This window comes from Salminus brasiliensis, chromosome 1, assembly GCF_030463535.1.
Source record: "Salminus brasiliensis chromosome 1, fSalBra1.hap2, whole genome shotgun sequence".
In the NCBI taxonomy this organism is placed as follows: domain Eukaryota; kingdom Metazoa; phylum Chordata; class Actinopteri; order Characiformes; family Bryconidae; genus Salminus; species Salminus brasiliensis.
Genome location: NC_132878.1, coordinates 68,241,836 through 68,268,089, shown reverse-complemented (window position 1 = coordinate 68,268,089; position 26,254 = coordinate 68,241,836). Strand labels below are relative to the sequence as shown.

At 40.5% G+C, this 26,254-nt stretch overlaps 1 protein-coding gene across 2 annotated transcripts in view; it reads right to left on the bottom strand.

Moving 5' to 3' along the window:
- The window catches only part of lrfn2b (leucine rich repeat and fibronectin type III domain containing 2b), a 186,829-nt gene extending 163,758 nt beyond the window's left edge, over positions 1-23,071 (bottom strand). For both annotated transcript variants that reach the window (XM_072687899.1, XM_072687910.1), the window contains exon 1: positions 22,465-23,071. The gene's annotated coding sequence lies outside the window, so the exon portion shown is untranslated. The remainder of the gene's footprint in view (positions 1-22,464) is intronic.
- Positions 23,072-26,254: the final 3,183 nt, after the last annotated feature.

Genomic DNA, 26,254 nt, shown 5'->3' with positions numbered 1-26,254 from the left:
GGCCACCTGGTCACCAGTTGTGTCACTTGTATGTCCACTGCAGGCATGGGCATGTGACTGTTTTATGGCTACACAGCCCTTTACGCACTCCTCCTGTCACTAGATGTCCAGCATCTATGTTTAACCAGGGAAATCTCAAATAGACTCAGCTATTTTGCCTGGACGATTCCTGTCCTCATCAGTCAAAAGAAACTGGTTTATGGCAAATTAGCAAAACAGACTGAAGTACTTTCTGGAAGTGTGTACTAGAGCATTGCTGCTGCTAGATTTACATTAATTTGGGGTTTAGATTGCCCAATAGAGCAAAACTACTTAATATTTCACAGTTACTATCTATACACTGCCAGAATGCTGCATGTAGCATGCCTGGTATCATTTATATGTCTTTTCTTTTTATTAGGTGTGTGTGTGTGTGTTGGGGGGGAGGGGGGGTCATAGAAAAGACAGATATACCAATCCTTTCGCACTGATTTCAAGCCCAAATGAGGGATTTGTGCTTGGTCTGCTCCCTTGGTCTCTAGGACCCTGAACCAGAATGTGGAGAAATGCTTTTATAATGTCACACATCCCTATTAATGAACATTAAGCAAAGACTAAACAATTCACACAGGTATGTGGTCTCTGATAGCTCACCAGCATTTCCTTTGTGTCAGGTAGTAGATTCTAATCAATACGTGATAGAACTGGAACGCAACAGCTGTGCTGTGAAAAATTAATCTCTTCCAAAAAGAAGCGTGAACTAATCAATGGTAAACGCTCTAGAGTAAACCCACCAAAATTCTTCTAGCACTCTTCTGGTTTTAATTTCAGCTATATGAACACAGCGGCACACCTTTTTTATTATTATTAAAACGATCAGTGGAGAAATTCTAACTTTTGAATGCTTTCCTGATTTAACAACCATTTTAAATAGAGACTGCATTTCAGTAACAATTACCATCAGTAATCAGGGTCAATTTCAGCAGAAAAGGCTGGATGGGATATCTGAAAGAAAATAGAATTTTCTTGAGCCTGTAACATGACAGGGTGTTAGCTGAGCATTTCTTCCTGTTGGGTAGTGGTGTTTGAGCAGTTTCAGCTCATGATAGTAGTTAGTGGTCGAATAAAATAATGATTATTCCGACAACCAATCGAGTAGAGTTGGAAGGCCAAGTCACAAAAAAACAACCGGCTAGTAACAAATCAAGCCTAAACTCAAACTGTCTACTAATCACTTCTGTTTCATCAAGGTAAAATATATATTTTATCAATGTTCAATAATCTGAGTCCTCTTATTCAGATACAGCATGGAAAACAACTGCAGCAAACAGGTAAACCGAGTAACTGGGGCCTGTTGTAAAAGTTGTAAAGCTGTGTTGACCACCTGTGAGACACAGAAGCTATCCATCAAAATAATAGAATAGAAGTTGACGGTGTCAGTTTAAAAAAAAAAAGAAATATCAGATCATCATTGGCCTATACTTTAGATTTCAGTAGCAGTGTCTAAAAGGAAAAAGTGTGTTAGTTTTAGTTGAGTCAGGTGTGTTTGGACTAGGTTAGCACACATGTTCACTCTCCAAGGATAAACCCGCTTGCTACTCCGGGAACTCCCGATTCTCAACCAGTGGTTCCGAGAGCCACTTCTGTCACGCCAAACATAAGAGGAGCATTTATGTAACAACTCTTTCTCTCTCTCTCTACACACACACACCTGGACCGGGGTACCAAACACTTTCTGAACACCCTGTAATAATGTCAAAAAGGGGCTTTCTGGGGTAAAACTGCATTTTAAACACTTTTCCCGTATTTAATTGATTGTTCTTGCACTATAGTATGTCCTACCTATTCTGCACCAGAGACTTAGCCTTACAGTGTTTGGTTGTACTGAATAAGCCTGTATTAGTATAAAGACAGTAAAGTTGAACTGAATTTAAATGAATTTGAGTTAAGTGTTGTTAAAAGATGTGTTTAAAAATAGTGCATTGGTGATGCATTTACCTGTATACTGTTTAGTTGTTTTGTACAATGTAAATATGACCTACCCTTCAGTTATAGATGTTAATATGTTTTTGTTTTTGCTCTATTAGGACTATTAGGATATATTACTCTGCAGCCTTTTCATGCACACTAATTTCTTTATATATTGTGTCATTTTGTTGGGCCCAGCAAACCCTACAGTACTCAAAGCGTTCATTATACACATGATGAAATTAAAATGTTGTATTCTACATGGTCTAAAAATTGACCTATATTGTATACTCATTTATGCCTAAAAATGTATATTTAAAAACCACCAACATCTTAAAAATACAGTGATGCAAGTTAAGATAGTAGAAGTGTAGGCAGCAGTGATATACAGTATATATGTTTGTGTACATATTTGCATTATGCATATGAGCATTAATTAAAATGTCTTTATTGAGATATGTTATATACAGAGGGTGTATTTTACCGAATACACTGCATGTGATCAAAGCTAAGCCATTGTTAATTAGCATTATGACCTGGTGAATAGAAGCTATGCGGGTGCTGGCTGCTCAGAGTCTTTAGGGCTCTCACAGTCTCCACTGAGAAGGAAGCCACTGAAAAAGAGAGTGAGTGGGGTGTGAGTCAGGGGTCAGCCATGATCTTTCTCGCTCTCGTCCACGTCCTCATCCAGATCTTTTGAGAACCGGAGAGACGGCAGCTGTTAACTTTCTCCACACAGTTCACAACAGCTCACATGCAATACTGAAGCAGATGGAGATGGAGGATGCGATGACTGGCTCCGTTTTACCACTGCAGAACTGGACAGGCCCTAATTAACACACATTAACTTGAGTAGATGGGAACTCCTGGAATGTACATGCCCAGCATTTAGCGCACTCTCCTCCTAAATGACTTACAAAAGTGCTTTGTTGTTCACTTAGAAAATCTATCTCCAGTAGCGCACACTGGCCAGAGCTTACAGACAACTGTGAGTAGGCCTGCATTAGTAATGGAATCTTCTATTCCTCCGTGTGGAAAACAATTGCTAGGAACAATTTGGGGGTGACTTTTTTCCTGTTTAATTTTTATTATTCGTTTTTATTATTTTATTTGTTAAACATTATATTATTTTATGACCAACATGGTGGGGGTGACATGAACACTACATGAGTGGGTCCTACTACTCATTGTTTTCAGTGTTAGTCCTTATCCACCCTCTCGATCTCATTCTTGATCATTCACTCTCTTGCTTTCTATGGATTCCTCGCCATTAGAGTCTGAAGCTGCTGATTTAAGTTTAATCACTTTGTTTTAGTAGGTGTGAGTGTTAAAACAGCCTGTTTTCTTTATGTAGTCATGTTTATTACTGGATTTCAGATTTGCTTGTTAATACTGTAGTTATGTTAACACCTCTCAGACGTCTGATCAAATAATTCATATCTAATATATAGCATTATTTACTTCCTTTTGAGTCTCAAGAACAAGGTCCAGGGAAACCAAGCTGCATTCACTTTCATGTTGCAATTATCAGTTAATCTGCAAAGACTTTCAGAAACATCCTGTATGTGTCCAGAAGCAACAGCTAAAATACTTACAGCGATACTACTTTTACTAACTACTGATAATAATAATAATAATAATAATAATAATAATGTGGTGTGCTTTGTCAAGTAAAAAACACCAAAAAAGCAGCTGAGTAAATGTTTTCCTAGCAAAAAGAGAATACAGGTGTGAATACCATACAAACCTTGCCATCTGAAGCTGCTTAGCTTAGCGTAGCTTCTTCTCTGAAGCTATTTAGCCTGAGGCTGTTTGAAACAGCATGTTTCAGCTGATGTACATGATTTCACTCGTGTGTTTGTCTCGATACCCTGAAACTGTTTACTTTGAGTGAAACCTGATGCTGCAGTCTGAGGATGTCCTAAAACATACACCATTTTTACAACCAACAACTGTTTGGTTCAATAAATGGGGACATAATGTTGCGATCTTTTTTTACCGCACATCAGAAAAAGGCAAACTATGTTGATGAGATGTGCTGCTTGACTGGATATAAAGCGTACCCAATGACGCCATTTGGCCATTGCTTTAAGCATGTTTCTTTGTGTAGGGAACGACATAAATATCAGATCAGATCACATGCACATTGATAAGGGTTATAAATACCCCACTGCACTGCTGACCTTCTTTAAACCTACAGTTTTGCACTTTATAAAACCTTTATTTACAGTTTAGTCAAAAAAATTTACATGATAATGTAACATTTGGGAGTAAAATTAATTATGTAGATTAACTGACCAATATAGTCAGTTGTTGGTGGCAGCCCAAGTTTGATATCTTATACTCCAGTCTGGCTGCCCTCCCTGATCATTCAGCTTCCAGTCACTTTGCAATACTGCAGTAAAACCTGTGCACTGGTGTAATGCGTGTATGGTGGTACATACTCTGAACAGACATTTTTCTGCCGACTACAAATGACAGATAACCATTTTATAGTGTTTTGATGTAAGTTGGTTTACTGTAACGTGTGTGTTAGCCTATTCTTTTTGGTTTTGAACACGCTGTTCAGTGCTGGTTTAAAACCAGCAAAAGGCATGCGGTACTCCGGCTAGCTTCTGTGATAGCTTCAGCCATAAATAGAGCAAAGACGTGGTGGTACAGCCCACAGGATTTTGGCAGCATGGGCAAAAACAGCAGGGAAATAGACAAATGTCTGAAGTTAAAGCAGCTGCAACACTTGGCAGCAGTCAAAGCACTAGAACTCCAGATATTGTGCTGTGTTTTGTTACCTTCTGAGGACGCTCCTCACTGATGTGGTCTTTTGATAATGTCGGTTAAAGCAATGTTATGTAGCATTTTAACCTTAACATAACAGCTTCGAAATCATTTTATGCTGCATTGACTGTAATGGCTGTCTTTAGCGTTGCTACTCCAGGCTCGGCACACCAGAAACTGCACTACATTACTTTGGTGACCAGCGCTCACGAGAACAGCGTAACAGAAGTTATATTTGTGTAATTGATCATGTAATCTTACTCCACCATGTCGTGCTTCTTTCACTTTCAGTGACGAGTTCTATATCTCTCAAAGCGTGAATTACACTTCATGACTGTCACAGTTAAGCCCACGACTGAGGCCAGAGTCTAACATATGGCTGAAGGATTCAGACTGAAACAAATAAAAGCCTGACCACCACCTTGTCCCTGCAGTGAGATCAAAAGCGATCGGGCCAAGAGCCTTAAGCCAGGCGTCTTAAGGGAAAAAGGAAAGGTTGGAGAAGAAGGGGCAGAAGGTGCAGAGAAAGATGAAAGGCGGGCACAGGAGCCATGCTACAGTCTGGAAAGCGTCTTTGTGAATCCATGAAGTGCACAGACTCCATCAGAAGGCACTATGTGAGCCCATCCTCCCTGTGGGCTCAGCAGGGGCTTAGCGTACGTCAGAGTGAAGCCAAGTGACATATGTGCCATTATTTATAGCCAGCAGATCCACTGAGAGGTCCGAGGGCCGCTTAGAGAGGTATTATTTGGAAACGTAAAGACTTCCTTGGACGTCAGCCAAGTCGGGACAATCAGCGTTCATTTACATGATGAACAAACAATAGAAGGCATATCAAGTTTGCGGCCGTGCGGCAGAACAACATTAGACAGATGAATGCTTATGCAGTCATGCGGAGTTCAGACGTTCTGCTTTCATAATCATGCGCTTAAATATGTTAACCATGATGGCCCCCTTCATCTGAGCAGCATAAACTGACATTCATGACTCATGGAACCTGAAATAGGGCAGCATCTCAGCGGTGTGTTTATGAGAATAAGAAAACAATGTATTTATTAAATGTGTAATGTGATTAATAAACACATTCAAACAAAATTTATCAGGCTGAAGGTCACATTTCCTCACCCTGTACCAGTACCCTGTATTGGTATCAACAATACACACCATCAGCACCATTACCATCATACTTACTTTCACTGGACCTTGTAAAATGAGACCTTTTAGTCGATCCCTGACCGCTTACTGTTCAGCTTGCCATTTGCCATACACTAAAATCCATTAGCAAATACTTTATGCATCACATTTAGGCATTCATAATGATTTAGGAATCATATCAGTATGAGTAGATAAGTGCTTAACCTGGATTGGACAGGTGTGTAGACGTGTGCGATATCTGAAGCTGTCACGTATGCAAGGGAGCCTGGGATTAGGTGCGAAGGCTTTATTAAGCAAAACACACAGTGAAGCAAACACAAGGAAGCAGGTGTCAAAACTGAGCTCATACATGCAAAACAAGGTGACATACATGGCAGCGTGAAATGAACACATTCACAGACCAGACCTGACAAGGACTGAGAAAAACACTGAAAACTACCTACACAGAACAATGAACACCTGGAGACAAGGGCTTAGAACGAGGGAGGAGACATGAAGCACAAGGAGGAGACTGCAGGGTAAACACAGACACGTGCACCAGACAGATAAACAGGAAAAAGCAAACAGGCGGGGCAAACCATGACAGAAGCAGATATGTGCTGATGTGTTTGCTGAACTCTAGAGGAGCAGAATGTTTAGGTGATGCTGAACTAGAGCGCTAAATGCCAATTCTATTCATTATACTGCATTTGTAACTGTACACAAATAAATATCATTTCCGGAATACTTTTTAGAAATGTTTCTTTATCAAAAAATATTTTAAAAAATATCAGGTATTAACATGAAAGCCCCAAGGTGCCATCATCAGTGCATATCTCACTATTAGGGTTTGGATTGAGGAGGGGTGCAAAGAGGTGATCCACCTCCCAGGTGTCTGCCTCCTCCATTGTTTATCCCCTTTAAATTAATGTGGGTATATCCCTTAAAGTATAAGTGACATTGCATAAATATACTATCACAACACTTAAACTATGAGTACATTTCATGGTCAATTTGCACACACTGCCCTTAAAATGTTGGTTAAGTACTGATGATATCCACTATACACTGTATCACAGAGGTCATCAAAAGTGTGTATTGTCATCGGCAGCCGGGGCCCCAATTGGCCTTGCTCTCTCTAGGGTGGGTAGACTAGTGTGCACACTAGTGCGACGCTGGCGGTAACTGGCGTCTGCTAGCCGGTGCGCCAGAGCCGGGTATACGGCACTTCCCTCCAGGCGCGTTTGTTGCCTGGTGATGTCACATCAGCGGTAGAGGAGTGTCTGGCTGCACACGTGTGTACTTGGCAATCTAAATTGGAAATATACAATAAATAAACAAATAAATAAATAAAATGTGTGTACTGTAATAGGAGGGTCTTGGTATTTTCTCCACATGATAGATGCAGCTCAAAAACCAGAAGATGAATTTTTTTACTGTTTTTAAAAGCATCAGTGTTTCTAATATTAGCGGACACTGAAATCAACATGGTAAACTTCTCAGTTCAGGTTGTCTGTTATACAGATTTAAGGATTACAGATGAAACCAACAAATACGATCAAGGAAAAAGGCGTCCATGCATTAAAGAAGCAATTATGTACAAATCTAATACTGTAGACCTACAAAGAGGGTTTACTTTGTTCCATAAACACCGAAAGGCAATCTAATCACAGTGTAAGACATCTAAAGACATCTGAAAAAGGGTTCCCCGTGCTCTAAAAGACTGTACAGCACAGAGCTACAGTTCACAACTGGGGTTGCGGTGGTATACTGGTGTACATTTGCTTCGTACTGGTTTTGAGAAAATGCAAAAGAATCCCATTCATTTCTGTCTATTTTTTAGAATTTAAAATCCAATCCATTGATTAAATGAGAAAATAATCAGCAGATTATTCCATAATGAAAATAATCATAAGCTGGAAACAAAATAGTTCAAAAAAGCTCCTCCTCATCTGCAGCTTTCTTATTCATTTCACATATATATTTCACATATACTTTCATTAATTAATAGTTTGAACTAGAGGAAATATTTTGGTCTACTAAAACAAATTGTTTTCATCCCTTTATGGGTGAATGTATAATAACAAGAAGAATAAATATTGTATACTGTGATACCGCAAAACCATGATCTCATACCATTTGCAACCCTATTCACGACCAGTCCCACACTCCCTCCCTGTCTGATAGATTTTAGTCTTGTAAGTCTTGTAAATCTTTGTTTTTGCCGAACCTGAAAGCATCATTGATCATTCCTTGGTACAAGGACAAACAGAAATACTACAGAAACACTTCCTCTCTTCCCTTTCCTTTTAAAGTCACCATTTGAGCACCATCACAAAGATGAGCAGCTTTGTTACATCATGAACTGTACATGTACACTTGAGGTTTGATGCCTGGAATCACTGTCTGCAAAGAACAGATGGTAGGTCTGTTTTTCCAGTAACCTTCACATGTGTTAGATTCTGAGAACAACACAATGTGGCACTTTTTACAAACACACTGCGGATCCTGCATGACATTCAGTCTTTGTCAGTGTCAGTGCTGGAGAAGACATATATCTCTTATTGAGCAGGACCAAGGTCAACTACCCAATAAAGGTGACCATGTGACAAGGCCAGTGATGAACAGACACAATAAGAATTTCTCTTTCATGACAGAAATCGCCTCGGTGCCAAAGATGGCGTGAACACAGCGTTTGGCAAGTTAATCAGGAACTAGAAGTGCTACGGTTAGTCAATTAAATCTGATTACCACATTTAAAGGAAATCAGTCATCAGTGATGAACATTTACCTCCTCAGTAAATCAGCACTGCTTAGAGGGCGTTTTGCATGACGATATTGCATATTTTAAACGCACCTACATTTCAAAACTCTCTTATATTAACAGACAATAGTCACACAAAAACATTGTACATTCAAAACAGCAACAGCAGGAGGGAAAAAATCTGCTTAGTAATTTTAGAGCTTTTCTATTGGCCCATTCATCATGAAATGTTGATGCAATGTAAAGACCTTTTTGACATATAGAATATTTTCTAGGTAAAATAAAGAAGCCTGGGTAGGATGACCCCCCCTCTCCTAATATCATTCTCTCTGATGCTGGTCAGCATTGATGTCTGTTACTTGACCGAATGAACAGTTAGTGTTCTCCTCTAAGCCTGTTGAGCTCCGGTGGTGTTTTTCTAGATGTATTTTGAAATTGAAAAATTGAAAGCGGTGAGGCTTCATGTGGGTGAAGTTAGTAGAGATACATTGCTCGTGAGGCTAATGACCGGAATCTGACCGATGACCAATTCTGCACCACACACTGCAGTGACCCAATAGCTCCTTATAGACCAAGGGTGTCCAATCTTATCCCACTACGTCCGAGTAAAGATCAGCAACTATTTCGTAAATCAAGCATTTTTAATCAGAGATATGAGTAAATCTGTCCCACCATTCAGCCCTGCATTCACTCGCGTTTTAATGGTTGCCTTACAGAAGCTTAACATGTAGCTTACATTCTCGCTGATGGGGATATAATTAGAGCAGGGCAATATGACAATATTTTATCGTATTGTGATCCATTTTGTTAGCGTGGTCCACAATATGCTGTTATGAGCGTATCGAGAATTATCTGCATGTTTTATTACAAAGACTGTAATCAGTCTTATTTAATTCAATGGTGTGCAGCATATTTTGAGTAAAATCACAGTACCTGGTATCGAAGAGTATTTGGATAGCATTTTAAAATTTGATTTCTGTTGGTGCATTTTGTCTACATGACAAAATATTGCAATAAATATCGTATATCGTAAAAATTGTCTTTAAATATTGTGATATTTGAGCATTACCGAACTATTTATAATGACAACTATAAAGCCAAAATATTCTTGTGTGCTGACCCTTCTTCAGGACAAGCTTGTCCATTCTACTCTCTGCTGGAGAGCAGAACTCATGTACATCATTTGCTCTGCTGCTTTGCATGAACATCAGCTTTCTTCAACAGACTAAATATGTAAGTTAGAAACTATAGAAAGTCATGTTTAATCTACTGAAAAATATCAGCCCAAGGCTAGTACCTATCAATACTAAAACGCCATCTCTAGTTTTAATTATTAACAAGAATGAACAAATAATAGTTAATAGTTACAGCAGCACAACAACCACAAACAATGAGAAATCCCAGAACTAAGTGCTTTAGCAGGTAGCTCTGAATTATTACATTAAGTTAACTGTAATACTAATGTATGTTAATGTAATATAATGTAACTGCTCTCTCTGTGCTGTAAATTATTCAGGCAATATTGTGCATCCCTCGCTTTTACAACAGCCTACACAAATACTGCATTTTTAGGCATGTGAAATGAGACAGGCTGAGAGCAGAAACACCAGCTTAGAAACAACAGCACCCAGAATAAATAATGTGAGTCCAGTCACTCGTTTAATATCTGCAAGTGATTTGTGAGAAAGCAAATGAATGTAAAGCTGTGGTACCCATTCACTTGATTTTCTCTTCTTTTAATAAGTATAATTGGTAAGTAACATAATGGTCATATATCTCACTAAATCAATAGTCAGCCAAACCACAAACCATCATTAAGCACTCTCTAAAAGCACTGACTGTTATTTAAACTGGGGGCTTCTTAGCCAGAGAGTTTAGTGAGTGAGTTTTAATCCACCTGCTTGCGATGTTGTCGATGGTGGCAGTGATAAAGGAAGCATGCTGGCTGCGCTCCATAAATTATACAAAGTAAGTTGCTACAGGTGCGTGGAGCGAAAAATCAGAATCACAATGAAGTAAGAAAGAGTTTCTCAGCAACGAGGCCTAGCCAAAAAAAAAAGCTTATTTGATTTCATTTTGCACTGAAAACACACAAGATAAGAGCGTTCATAACCTACAGCACAGTGTTTGTGTAATCATTTGATCTTGTTCTTTGCCGTTAGTTGTTGAAATCAGAAAAGAGTTCTGCAGACCAAAGCGAATAGACATGAGTGTGATCCACAGTCTCCTTTCTTTTATTATTTTGAACTGTCAACAACGACTTCTTTTCAGATTTGGGGAGGGATTTATCATACAGACAAAAGGAGAGACCAAGCATTTCAGAGTAGTGTTGTTGTGATACTGAAATGACCAATTTTAATACATTACTTGATACCATATTCGACATCAGAAGAAGGAAGATCTCATGTCAAGTTCAATAAACTGCACCAAATGTAAGTATTTGAAACAACAGCCAATAATACTGACTTAAAAAGTTTCAACTGAATTAATGTTCAGGTTAGCTCAGACGTAGCCTATGTTGACCAGAAAAGCCAATTTTGACCACCAGCATAATAATGTTTACAATCAATACTTATCGTATCATGAGACACACATGCTTTTCAGAGCATATTGAAAATACTGTGATTATAGAACACTGATCAGCTGCACATTTCATTACAAACAGTGTCATAAGTCTGGTCTAACTCAATAAAGAGCAGCAGATTTGAATAAAAATCACTGCATTAAATATGGGAGAGTATTTGGATGGTAGTTTTAAAAAAATCTGTCACTACTGATGCATTCGTATCAGATACATCACGAAAATGTCTTCAAATATTATGATATAGTATTTTTACTATATCGTCTAGCCCTACTCCAATGTAGTCATTAATGTGTCATATGTGAGTAATATGTAAGCCTTATAAAAACACTATGTAGCATTTCTACCTTAAAGTAGCACTTTCAAAATCATGCTGATGCTCCACTGACCTGTAATAGGAAGAAAAGCATTGCTGTTGTTGCTACTCTGGGCTCGGCAAGCTGCTAACTGCACAATGTAACTCTCACGTGCAGGACAATGCTCATTGTCATATTTGTGCAAACATCCCGTAAGGTCACTCTACCGCCTCAGTCCACATGCTTCTTTCACTTTCAGGGACAGTTCTGTATCCCTCAGCCTGTCCAAGAAGCATGTCTTTCTTGAGGAGTGGCTCAAAGCATGAATTACATTTCTTGACTTGATTTCTTGCCCAGGAGCAAGAAATGCCAATTCTCGCATATTGCTGCTTTAACGTTCATGTTGATATTTATGATATGGACAGTATCCATCATGTGTAAAATGAGTTTTGGCATTGTTTTAAAATTCTCTAAATTTGTATTTATCGATACATTGAGATGTTTGACAATGCTATTTCAGAGTGGAATTTATCCTGAACTTGGACGAAGTTGAACTGTTCTTGGACGAAGATGAGATTGGTGATGATCTAAGTCCAGTGTTTGTTAGCAATGTTACCCTAGCATTTCCGGTTTTAAACTTAAAAAGCACATGTCAGATAGTAAATAGGCCAGAAAGACGATCTTAATAAACTAATGGTGATTTGTCTGGGTCTTTATGAAAGCTGTAGGTCTACAAAGCTGCTTTTGGGAGCATGGATGTCAAAAAGCTGAAACGCTCGCTCTATCAATGTCTGGCTTTTTGCACTCTGCAAAATTAAATCAAATAAACACTTTTCCCTCAGCCTTTTTCCTCCTCATTGCAGCCTGCGAGCAATACTTACTTCATTGTGAAAATAGTGGTGATTACAGAACCAGCCCTGCTCTCCACTGTTCAAAACACAACAATCATATGCACTCATCTTTAACCCTGCTAAACAGCTCGGTCGTGTGCCTTCACCGAGAGGAGGCCAGCATGAACACAGCACGATACTACAGGCTTTTCCCTTGTTCCAGTACTCATGAACAAACAAGCAGAAAGACACAGGCTGCGACTTGGGTTGCTATCTAAATGAGCTAATATTACCCTGTTCCAGTAGCTAGCCACCAAATATTAGCTGCGTTGCTGCTCTGTTTGTCAGCTAGGTAAGTGCCAATTAGGGATGTGATAATGCAGTGGTGTCTCAATTCAGTGGCAGAAATGTGACTTGTGTTAATGTGGTGTTCATGGTAATGTTTATGTAATGCATTTTCAGTTTAATACAGCATTTAAAGCAACATTATGTAGCATTTGTATCTTAAAATACCAGCTTCAGAATCATGTTAATGCCCCAGTGACCTGACCTGTAATAGAGGAAATAGCCTCTACTGTTGCTACACCAGAGACAGCTCTATTTCTGCTCTATAGCGGGCAGGCCGACACTCACGAGACCTGGAATACTGCTTAACCAGAGCCATGTTTGGGTAAAATCCTGTAGTATTACTCTACCACATGCTTCTTCTTCCACTTTCAGTGACCGTCTCTGTATCTCTCAGCTCGTCCAGAAATGTGTGTCCTTTAGCAGCGGCTCAAGGCTTTAATTAAACTTTCCGACTTTAGGTGGAGCTCCTGGCCTAATAATGCTGCTTTAATAACATGCAAGCCAGGGGTCCATGGATTACTGGCCAATAATCAGAGCCAATGTTTGCTATTTTCCCCATGGAATCAGTATGGGCACTTTAACTTGTTTTCTTCAACTTGTTTTCTTGCTGATAAAAACCACTGGGAGATGTGTGTGTGTGTAAACAGACACACATGGTGCTCTTATTACTATGGATGCACGTGCATTAATAGTATGAATTTCTACATTCCACGTTGCAAACTGATTGACTACCTGTGCAAAGTTACAGTATTTCCACCACGTGCCGACACTCGCTATTTACTGGCAGGCAGCACGGGTGCGGATGGTGTGGGTCCATATACATATGGTTTAACTCAAGGTGACCAAGGTATGCATGTTATAGGACAAACATGGGATTTACATGTAGCAGCTCATGCAAAGCAGCCTCAACACACACACATGCTTAGTAATTTAGCGAGAATCATGTCTAATAGGGAGGGGAGAGTCATGGCCAAGCCTGGTCCCTCCTCTCATGCAAAGGCTCAATTTAGTCGCCGCCCCTATCTATAAAATGGGATTCTCCCCGGCCTCTCGTTGGAGTTCAGCCGCAGGGACAGAGCTAGTCCGACTGGGCACCTGCAAGAGCTAAAAGGGGCTCCCCAGCTCAAGACATGCTGAACCATGCAGTCATTCAGCAAACAGCTCAACATGATGACACAACCTCTCTCACTCATACCGCTCCACTGGTAGATTTGAGAGTCAGCGTGCACACAGCCCAAAACTGAAACCACTGCCATTTAAGGTGGAATTAAACCCCCCTAAAAAAGGCTACATTCAGTTCTGTCTTTATCGAAGGGAATAACCATGCACTCACACTGAGCGTGTGAACCCATGTTTGTTTGTCTTTTGTGGGCGTGTTGACACCGCTCGTGTGGGTGTGTACACTGTCTAGCTTCCAACACTGATTTGCTGAACGCAATTCAAGTAAAACTGTGCTCTCACTCCCACAGAACTCCCACAGAAGAAACGGCAAAACAGACATTACACAAACTGTACACACACAGTCATTAATGCTCCTCGTGATGACTTTGTTGATAAGCTAGATCACAACAGACAGTTCTGGAGGCTAAAACAACCTACTGGTTTAACGTTTTGCATGCTGCATGTCTGGAGTATCCAAATTATTTAAAAAACAGAGTGTGAGATATAGGCAATCACTCCACTCAGCTGCTACATCATAAACAGACCACTTCAAAATAAGTCATTAATATCAACAAACCACGTAAAAATAAATGTCATTAATACAAACATAGCAGTAACACCGAACACCTTCACACTGAATGTTAAAATGACAAAAAATGTCTAATATTTATCATGCTTTTTTCTTTTGTGCTGAAACAAAAAATTATGGGAAAACCGATTAAGACATAACTGATTTAGTTTTGTTATTTTATTTTATTGCTTCTGCTCTTTATTGCAGCTCTTGTGCACATAATTGGTTCAAAAATTTTACTACTTTTACTCTTTATTTATCTTTATCTATCTCTAATATCAGCAAATAAGTTCATTAAAACAGAATTATTGCATTTAAAAAAGCTTAATTTAATAGCTTATAGCTACATCAGAACTGTTAACTGTGCAAATCATATATAGAATAATAGAATATTCATCATTTCAATAATTCAATTATTTCGAACGACTTTCAAAACAGTCGTTCGTTGCAGCCCTAACTCTCAATGATGTTCACATTTATCTACTCAATTGTCCACATTCTTCATGGCTTCAACACTATAGTCATAGGTTCTGCATCCCTTCTTAGCCACATTTGCAGCAACACTTTAATCTCTCAGTAGAAACAAGTGGAAATGAGCTCGGATTCATGCTCTCAAATGAGTGCTTCCACAGCCTATAACCGCACATCTCATGTTGCTGCTGTGCCACAAAAAAGAGCGCAGCTGCGAGTGCGTTCCTCTGACGCTGTTTGCTTATCTTAAACCAGTCAACAAACAGTAGAGCTGTCTCCTGCCCCCAGAACCACAATTGTTAAACCACGAAGAAAAGAATGAACCAAATCACAATGGGAACATCTGTTTCAGATCTTTTTCATTTTGAGTAAAATGAGAAGATGAAATTATTACATTTAACCTGCCGCAAATAAATATAGAATTTCCAAGCGCAGTAAAAACAGCTGCACATGCAGCACAATTCAGCCATTAGAGCGAGTTTGGTGAACTACCTTATTAAAAGTCGATATAGAGATAATGTATGGAGGCATGCATCCAGTAAGGGCCTTATAAATACTTTAGGCCCAGTGTCTATCCTGTCTCACAGAAAGAGAGGGCCATCCAAGCTCAGCACAGAGCTCACCATGAAGAGCAATTATGTCTTTCACACTGTTTTCACTGGCTATTGTTGGAATCCATTCTGCCTGTTTAGTTAACCAGTATAAGTGACTAGATTATGTCCAGAGTCTGGTTGAAAGAAAGTACAATTATTGTATTTATTTATTAATATAACAGATCATTGTAATTTATTATATTATAAATAATGCACTACTAATACGAATAATAATTTAATACATTTAATAGCTTATAGCTACATCAGTTAGAACTGGTAACTGAGCGAGTCATATTCCGAATAATGGAATATTAATCATTTCAATAATCAACAGATTATTTCGAACGACTTTCAAAACAGTCGTTCGTTGCAGCCCTAACTCTCAATGATGTTTACATTTATCAACCCAATTTTCCACATTCTTCATGGCTCCAACACCATAGTCATAGGTTCTGCATCACTTGTCAGACACATTTGCAGCAACACTTTCATCTCTCAGTAGAAACAAGTGGAAATGAGCTCGAATTCATGCTCTCAAATGAGTACTTCCACAGCCTATAACCGCACATCTCATAATAAATACCATTAATAATATATTACGTAGTATAAATATTTGTATATTATATTTGTATTATATAACTATAATATAAATATAATATTATATATAATGATCTATTATTTATTTAATATATTAATATATTTATTAACAAATTCAATATGTATTTATTTATTAAAACTTGAATTTAGAGAAAATGTTTAATATATTGCTGTGCTAACAGTACTGCAATATATCACAACATATTGAATCATAACCCTTGTATCATGATTCATATTTTCTCAGCACGTTCTTGCCAACAAAGATCAGGAGGTAAAGAATTTGCCCCATTCCATTTACTCTCCCAATTGTTGACTAAAATGATGCAAAAAACTGTGCAGTGTGACCTCAGCTTGAGACCTAGTGCACAAAACGTATCAAACCTCAAAATATGATGGAAGTCAACTTTATCTGTCAACTCAGGTTTATTCAACTGTGTTAATCTCCATGCGTAAGCACATGAAAGCATGACCTTTATGAAGAACAGTCTGCTACAAGAAACAAGCCCGCTCGTCAGTCCAGGAACAAGATGTTGATTTCAGCTCCCCGGACATGCATCATCTCTTCTCTAATACTTGCTTTCACTTTAAGACCGAGTCAGCTCTGTCAGGTAAGGATTCTAGCAGTCTCTGAGAGACCTCCTGTCCAGTTTAGTCCACTCTTTTATTGATTAGATGCACATTTCAGCTGGAGTTTGGGACTGTGTATTCCAGCCTTTCATGGCTGATCCAGATCAAGAACTGGGGCTGAAATCTGGTGATTCTGCTGGTCAGTCAGAGTCTGAATGTGGCGAACTGGTCACACAGATTTGGAGCTGTGTCTCCTATAGTGGTCATCCCAGAATGTTGGAGGGTCAGTGTTATGTTCAGGATGGACACTAAGCACAGAGTGGACAAAAGTGGACAGGGTGATCCACACCTGACAGGACTGATGCAATACCATATTTCAAAGCTCTTCTTCATGTTCGAGTGCTGTTCAACTCAGAGTGTTCACAAACACAATGGTTGGTAGCTTTACATTCAGGTTGGATATGTGACTACAGAGAAGACCTAAATCTGATTGGTCAGCTGTGATGACCACAGGTATGACACTCTCTTTTGGGTAAAATCAACTAAAGTGTGTGGATAAAAAAATAAGTATGTTCTGCAGTCTAGAGGACAGCTTCCAGGGGTGCTGCTCCATAGTCAACAACCACTCCAGGTTCTGTACACCAGCTACTGCCCTACATGACCCCAGTCATATTTGTGTAAAATCCTGTATTAATACCCTTTGACATCAGTCCACATGATTCTTTGACTGTCAGTAACAGTTCTATATCTCTCAGCTTATTAATAATTTCACATTTAATGTTGTCCATAACAGGAGTCTCAAAGCATGATTTGCATTTACTGTAGTGGAGTAAAAGTAAATTACTAGGGATGCACTCATTTGACTTTTGCGCATCGGCCAACACCCAATACAGATGCAATACAGTTGTTGCCTTAATAAACCATATACCTCACCATGTGCGAGAGACTTAAGGCATCAGGACTGACTTAACTATTACTTAACAAAATATCAAATGTACACAGATATAAATGAACCCGAAATTGCTGTTTATTTGTCACTAAAATGAATAACTGTGCTGGACTTTGGCACAGTGTTGTCTGGACTCAGGACTTGTATTCTGAAATCTGAAGTCTGTGAGACCAAAGAGGAGCAAGAAACTCGAACCTTCTCGGTTCTCCTAATATGGAAGACCATCTGTGACAGTGACCATAGCTGTTTTCCCCAGCTGGATTACTCCTTGACAGTTGATGACAGGTCCAGGGCACGGTGTCTGTCTGTCTGTAGGTTATAAGTTATGAAGCCTAGAATAGAGGTGGTGCGGGAATCAGTGAATAGATTGGACCTAACTATCTAATACCCGATCCAGCTAATTTCTGTTGGCATTGGAACCGATAATCGATCCGATCCGATCGGTGCAGCTCTATAAACCACACTCCCCACCTGTAGGGGGAGCCCAAGAGTCAGTTCAACTAAACAGCTTTGTGTCCGTCCATCTGATTTAAATCTAGCACTAGAAAAGTGGCATGTCGAGCAGAGCATGAGACAGATATAATGGCGTTTTGAGCACAATACGTTCCACCATCAGAACGCAGCATTATACAGGATAAAACACCCTTCTTCTTGTTCCACAGCTGAAGTATTTTCACATTAGCTGTTCAACATAATAAAGCTATGTGTTTGCTGTGTCATACTTCATTTTGTTGTTCTGTTGATTTTAAGCATAATATAACACATGTAATAGGTAATCTTCAGAGGTCCACAACTTTCCTCCACTGGAAGGTTGGCCTGGTTGGCCTTGATTTATTCAAAATGGCCATGGCAATGTTAAATTTAGCAAGAAATCCTGCTCCATGAGACCCCTTGATCTCAGGTAATTGATGGGAATTCTCTGTAAGGGTTAAAACAGTTAAGGTTACTCAGTATGGTTCATCAACCATTGCCCACAGGAGTGCTACTGACATAGACAGCAAATTTCTCTTGCCGTCCCGGTGTGACATGTCGCACTTTGCACATTTGCACTTGTTGTTCCCTGCTGATCTATATTGCTATAAATATCTTGTACTTTGAGTTCAAATACTGTGGGCATGTTCATTTTATGACACATTTTGTTTACAGTGACCCCACAGATACCCCGAATGCTGTTGTGTGTGTATAGGCCTGTATCCAATTATGATATCTTATATATCTAATATCGTCCCAGATAAAATTATGGTAAACAATATTATTGTCATTGTAATAAGCATTGTATGTATCTGATATAATGACCATATAATAGCATAATAATGCAGCTGCACCTTTTTAAAGAACAGTACACTTTTAATTATTCAGATACGAATATTCAGGTGTTGGAATTGGAATATAAAAAATGTTAATATCCTAAATACCACTGTTTTTAAACAAAGTCGACATACTGACTCATTCACGTTAATGGACTGTCCTCACCAAGTAAACACAATGAGCAATGTCAAGCAAAAAATGACTGAGGTCATGTCAATATATTATGCAACACTCTGATAACATAGTTATCATGACATACCATTAAAATCAGGGGATAGTTCTGTTGCTCTCAGGGTGATATGCCAGAGCTACACACCACATACGCAGGATATGCCGGAAGATACACAGTCATGCATAGTGTTATTAACACGCGTAATTGCACTCACCTAATTAATACAGCCTTTTATTGGTTCAATGAGATATCTTAAACTAGAAAAAGCACTACATTGTGTGGGAGTGCGTAACACTAGAGCCTGTGTAGTGCACTCTTCCTACAGCTTCCCTCCATATCGTCTTTGCTCTAATCAGGCATTCCACCCTGATCACGCTGATTGAACCATTGCATTCGCTCATCCTGCAATCAGGAAAACATTCACCGCCGGGGTCTGGTTTGCATGGGCAAGAATCATGGTCACTGAATGCTGCATATAAATGTGTATTTCTGCACCAGCAGTAATACATGGTTTGGTTCAAAACGCCCCCTTTCTGCAATAAAGTACATTTTACGTGTCTTGTCCAAGAAAACAATTCGGTTTGCCAATGTAATTCTGCTGCTTTATTCACTTGGGTGCGAGCACATGAACAACCCTGCTAACTAGCAATCGCTAACTTTTTCATGGCTGCACTTTTCAATAAAGGCAGAGTAGAACCTTGAAAGCCAGAGTAGGGTTACAATAGGAGTAAGGGCCATTTCCTTTAAAGCTAAACCATATCATGCATGAGCACATGTACGGGATGATGCATACAGTGAATCTCCACACGGTCCGAGGAAATAAACTGGATCAGCAGTCAAATCTGTTTTAGTAGCATAAAAAAAGGAAATCTTGTAAACTCCCTCTTGGAAGACGCCTCAGCTTGTCCTGCATGAATTTGTCATTTACGTTTTTACAGAGTGTATAATCTGTATGCCAAATCATTTATATAGTCTTTGCATTTTTCAAAATTTGTGTTACTAATTCAACTGAGGCCTCCTTTAATGTCTTAATTAACAGCAATAACAACAGTAACAATTTCAATAAATTAATCCCTTATAAGCCATGCTATAACTACTATAATTAGTGATGATAATGATTGTAATTATTATGATTAAATTAACCCTGCCATAGACAGGCGCCCAGCCCAGGGTGTATTCCCAATTATTCTGGGTAGGCTCTGGACACAGAGCGGACCAGACTGTGAAGAAACAGAAAACTTTAAATTTAGCTTTGAGACTCAAGTTTGGGCTTGAGACCCAAGACCAAGAACATTTCAGAGAGAAGCGTTCGTAGGATTTCTAGATTTGACAGCAAAAAAACTTCAGGAAGATTTGGCAGACTCTGAAGAGGATGTGCACTGTTCTACTGTGCAGCAATACCTGAACAAATAGGACCCTAATATAATGAGTACCTACAAACCTTTCCTAGATCCTATCCATAAAAGTCTACATTTCTAAGCCTTATATATTTTCAAAACAAGGCCTGTGGACTGATGAAGCTTGTTTGGAGAAAAAAGAGTGCAGAATTTCATTAAAAAAAAACAAAAGAAAAACACCTCTTCAACTGTTAAGCATAGGGGCTAATAGATCACGCTTTGGGGTTATGCTGGAGCCAGTAGTAATAGCTAAATTTCAATGTTAGAGGGAGGAAAGTATTTCATGAAATACCAGCAAATTCTGGAATTCTGAAATTATGTCACCATCTGTAAAGGATTATGACCCTGTGATGCATGTCAACAGGGGTAAATATTGACCATGTGGGGTGCTCAAACATTTTTGTTTTAGGCCTTTTTCCTTTTGCCATTTTGAAACTGTAAAAGATGGAAATGAAAACGTAATCTTTAACTGTACAGCTTTAGAACATCTTTTAAAACCCGTAGCTATTCACTGCAATTGACCAGGGGTATCCAAGGGGTGATTTTTTGACCAGTGGTACACAAACTTTTGCATGCCACTGTTTAACATAAATGCACAGGTCTTTACTGTCTAACTTTAACAGTCAGATCAACTGATTCCAAAACGTTTTAAAGAGGATACATCCCTGGAAGGCCTTCATCTTGATTAGATGATTTAATTGGCCATTTACTAAATGTGTTGGTTTAGATATGGCCTCACCATTTCATCATCATTCTTGTCCCACTTTTTCCCAACCTACCCTGCTTGTGCGGCTATGGCATTAAATTACACAGAATAAAACAATCCATCCAAGTAAATCCACTTCATGCATTTACTGAACAATTAAAGCACCAGAAATCGACCAGAGGTTGGCTTGAGGCCTGGTAGACTGGACATTAGCCTTGTAATGCACAGATTCTCTCACTGGAATTCCATGAGGGAGAGCAGCGAGAGGCACGATATGTATGCTGTAAAATGTGTCCAAAAAAGTGTCTTTCCGCATATTTCTGAAATCAAAGATACAAATAGGGAGTTCTGTCCCATTTGCTGCTGTATCCGTCTCTACTTTTCTTAGCCGATGGGACATTGCTCCAAGGAGAATTTGACTGCACTCAGCCACAAGAGCATCAGTGAGGTCAAGATGTTAAATGATTAGTTCTGCCACACAACTCACACTCACACTCAACATTGGGCAAGATGACCTTAGTCTCATGTGCAGCTCCTCCACAGTGTCCCCTTCTGTAGGGGGTTATACAAGCTGTGTGTGTTGAATTCAGTATTTAGGAGGAGGGGCTGCCCGGATACCTTCGAACATAACGGTTCTGCCGGTCAGAGGAACAGTGGTCGTGGTGGCCATATGGCCCAAAGCTTGACCTTAAGGCAGGATTTGGTAAGACCGTGGAGCAGATGTTGCAGCTTTTTGAATGTCTGCATGTATGCCAGCATTGATCGAGCTGTTCCACACCTCCACACAGATGCTTGCCCACTTCTTCACCCTCATTCCCTCCAAGCCCACCAGTGCAGGTGTCATATCATGGCACACTTTTATGGTGCAGAGAACAGCAGTGGAAAATCACACACACACACACACACACACACACACACACACACGACAACATGTTCCGAAGCAGGTCAGCAGCTTCTGTAAGGCAATGAAAGCAATTTAGGAGCAGCACCTCTAGGGACAGAGCTGCAGAGTTACCGAGCCAAATCCACGACATGCAGCCTGACTGGTGCCAAATTAACCACTCGACACGCTGCTCACATCCACTCCATTAACAAGTAAAAATGTTAAGAGCTCAGACTGAAGTTTTGCACTCACACGAAGCTTGGAGTTGCCTTCTTCTACGAATGTCCCCGTCCACCTTAAATGGACCGGCGCCTGCATGGAACTGCTGCACCATTTAAGGTGGAATTAGAGAGCGGAATAAGCAGACAACTTCAAGCCTCGTCCAGCTGTAACAGAGCGACCGTATCTCCTTACCTTTGATGTCGTCTGAGTGACCATGGCCAGTCCTCAGCCTCTGCTCCGTTTAGTCCTCCCTTAGCCCGTGCTGTTTTCTCATATTCCCACGCGTAAAAACTCCATGGCGAAAAAGGCGCGTCCGTGCGAGCGAGACGAGCGAACACTAGCCCGGATCCCCTGCCTCCAGTCTTCCAGCCCTCCGCGATTAATCGAAACGACGCGCAGACGATGCATTGATCACTTTATTATGCCTCTCTCTCTCTCTCTCTCTCTCTCTCTCTCTCTCTCTCAGCACGCACTAATCTTAACGGTGTCTGCAGAGGACCTGCACACTTGTTCTCCTCCTCCTCCTCCTCCTCCTCCTTCTCCTCTTCCTCGCTCGTTCATCGGTAATCTCTCTGGACAGTCAGCCCGTCAGTCAAACGCACGCGCATTTGCCGTCGATTCTCAACTACAAAACAGTCCGTCATCTTCAACACAACTGTCCCCACTAAAGAGGAAACATCGACGCAGGCCTGATATTTCCAAACAAAAGTAAAGCCGATTACTTCTCCCACACTCACACACTCTCAGTCTCTCACACACACACACTCACACACACACATACACAAGTCCGCGGACGCTGCGCGCTATAGGCGGGACATCACACAGCCAAAGCTAAGCTGGAGCACAGCGCGCCCTTTCCATTCGCACCCGTTTTCCGACAAAACCCCGCCTCCTGCGCCGGGATTGGTTAGTAGCTTCTATCCCCTGCTAGGATTGGGTTGTATACTCCTCCCTCTCGCGCTGGGATTGGCTGGTAATATCCTCGGGCCTACGCTGGGATGGGTACAGTGTCCCGTGTGCTGCGTTAAGGTTGCTTAGTAATGTCCCATGTCCTAGAACTATTCATTATAGCACATGTGATCACACTAGTGCACTTGAGGTCACACTAGTGGTCCCACAGTGCACCGCAATAAGTAACGTCCAGACAACAGCTCTGGGCTGCAGCAGAGGTAGAGCAGGTCATCGGTAGGACTGTCCTGTGCCCTGCCTCCTGCAATGGGATCGGCTAGTGTCTTCTTCCCTGTGAGGAGATTGGCTAGTATTGTCCCGCCTCCTGCACTGGGATTGGCTAGTAGTGTCCTGCGTGCTGTAGTAGTGTCTCATCTGCTGTGACAGGCACCATGCCTGGCACCCTGTCTTATGCCAGCTGTGGGCTAGAGGAGTATAGAGCTGTGGAGTAGTGGAACTGAGTTGTTTGGAATGATGGAGGTGCTTTCTCCAGTACTTTCAGGGTGAGGTGTGGTGGTGATCATCCAATATCCTGACCTCACTAATGCTTTTGTTGCGATTGAGTGCGATCAAATCCTTACAGCAATTCTCCTCCGAAATTTAGTAGTAAGCCATCCTTGAACGGTAGAGACAAACTGGACAAACTCTTTAATGAGAAACAATAAATGAGCAGGTGTCCCAATACTTTTGTCCATGTAGTGCAGCATCAAAAAAATGGTGTCAAAGAACCCCTTTATCTGCTAAATGTAGCCAAGTGTATGAAATGTGCAGAAGTGAGGTCTCTACAGATGGTATTTACACTGACACTAGACCCTTTTCTTCTACAGACATTTTCTTGAAGGTTCCTCAAAGCACCTTAAGATGTTCCTTTGATTGAGGAAATTGAGGAACCCCTAAACACGCTCCTCAACGACATACTTTTAACAGTGTTAGCCAGATAGCTTAAGCCCAGAGTCTAGACTGTCCCAGGTGGATGATAGGATAATAGCTGAGGGACACTCACTATTGGACAGTCCTCTCCTTTGGGCTCAAGTTAGCTTGCTGACCTGAAAACTCTTCCTTGAAAATACCCCCCCCCCCCCCCCCCAGGGATGCTAAAACTTTTGCCATGTGCTCTTTACAAAGCCTTCTAAGCCTTGTGTGGGACATTAACAGAGCTCATTCAGATCAGTTCCTTCATCTACATTCAGCAGAATCACTGCAGCCCAGCTTTCAGAAGAAATACTAACTCACCAGGAGGAGAACAGCCTGTCACAGCAACACAAGTAAACAAACTGTGTTCTTCCCATCAATACCCAAACAAACAAACAAGCAGGAATTCCTCAGTGGGAAAATGGAAATTTCTTCCCTGCAGCTGCACGGCATCATTTTTTTCACAGCCTGTTTTTTCAACTGTTCTATATAAGTACTTAACAGTGTTAGGGAGTAACTAGCCACTAACAGCAAGTGCTGGCTCAGCTGTTTTCCAGTAGACTGACTGTAGCTTTTGCAGTGACTTCCATATTTGTTGTGTACATGTGGTGTGCTACGCTGTTTGTTTCCTGATGCTGAATTAAAGACATGTAGCACAGACCAAGTTATGCTTCCTGGTTCTGGAGGAGTGCAGGTTGGAGCAGGATGAGAATGTGATTACCGTTCAGACGCCAGTATTGATTGAGTTTCTGAGAAGAATTTCTCCAGCCTCACCTGCTGCACTCTGCCTGAGGAAGCCAGAGATCCACTGGATTGGAGCAGAGAGGTACTTCACACAGCTTCAGTGATTTCTTGAAGATCTGTGTGAAGACGGTTGGTCTGTGAAGACTTTCAGACATTAGGGTGAAACACCATCTGAGCCCGATGCCTTTCTCACTTTGTCTCTTGAAGAGGCATCCTGTTCACAGATCTTCAGGACAGGCTGGCTGGCTGGCTGGCTGGCTGGGAGGCAGTCAGAGTTGAGGGAGAGGTGCTGATGTTTTATGCTGTGTTTTGAATGAGGTGTGAATTGATGTGTGGTGTTGGGCTTTTCAACCTGCAGTAGTAGGAGCAGATGTCAGAACCTCCTGTGCTAAAGGTCCTGGAGGGAGTATTACTACTTTCACGCTGTAAGCTTTACTAGTCTGTAGCTCCTTTGATTCGTTTTAACATATAGTTGTATTGTATTGAATGTAATGGCCCCACCAGACACAGGATACAGATGACGGTGCTCTGAGTGCGACATATCCAGCCATGTTTCCTCCGTCAGACGTTACAGTGCAAATAAAGTAGATGGAAACTCGCTGTTAGAAGCTCCAGGCGCCTCAAAAAGAGACCACACACCCTTAACTCTGGCAACAGAGCGAATGGGTGACATGTTGGCGGCAAAGCTAATGCTAAAGGCCTTCTAACACGAGCCAGGCTCATGTCTGATTAATGTGTCCAACAGCGCTTTCCCGCTCAGTGAGACCCCTGCTAAGAAGCCTGAGCTCTGGTTATAGGAAACTACATCTACGGCACAAATCCAATGGCTTCACCTTCGGGGCGCCAGTAGAAGGTAACTCTACCAGGGGCAAGAGAGGCAGATATGAGATGGAACCTGCTAAAAACAGGGGTGACAGAAGATATTCTAGGATAGTATATAAGATAAGATAAGATAAGATAAGATAAGATAAGATAATTCTTTATTAGTCCCACAGTGGGCAAATTCTCACAGCAGAAAGGGATAGCAAGACACTCAGTTACAAAAACGTAGATAAATAAATTGCACTATATACACAATATAAATAAGAAGTAAAAAAGCAATAACAATATTATTTACAGATTATTGCAAATGAGTCTTAATTGCACATGTGGGGGGGGGGGTGTATTGCACATAGTATTTTTACATTGAGATATGCATGTAGTTGCATCCTTTATTGTGGGGCGGATAATGGGGCCAGTATGTGAGTGAGATTAGCTCTGTTAAAGTCCCCTAATATGATGAAAACAGATTAATAATAATAATAATAATAATAATAATAATAATAATAATATATAACAGAATAATCAAAGGCTTGGACTGCATGATTTCGTTAACACT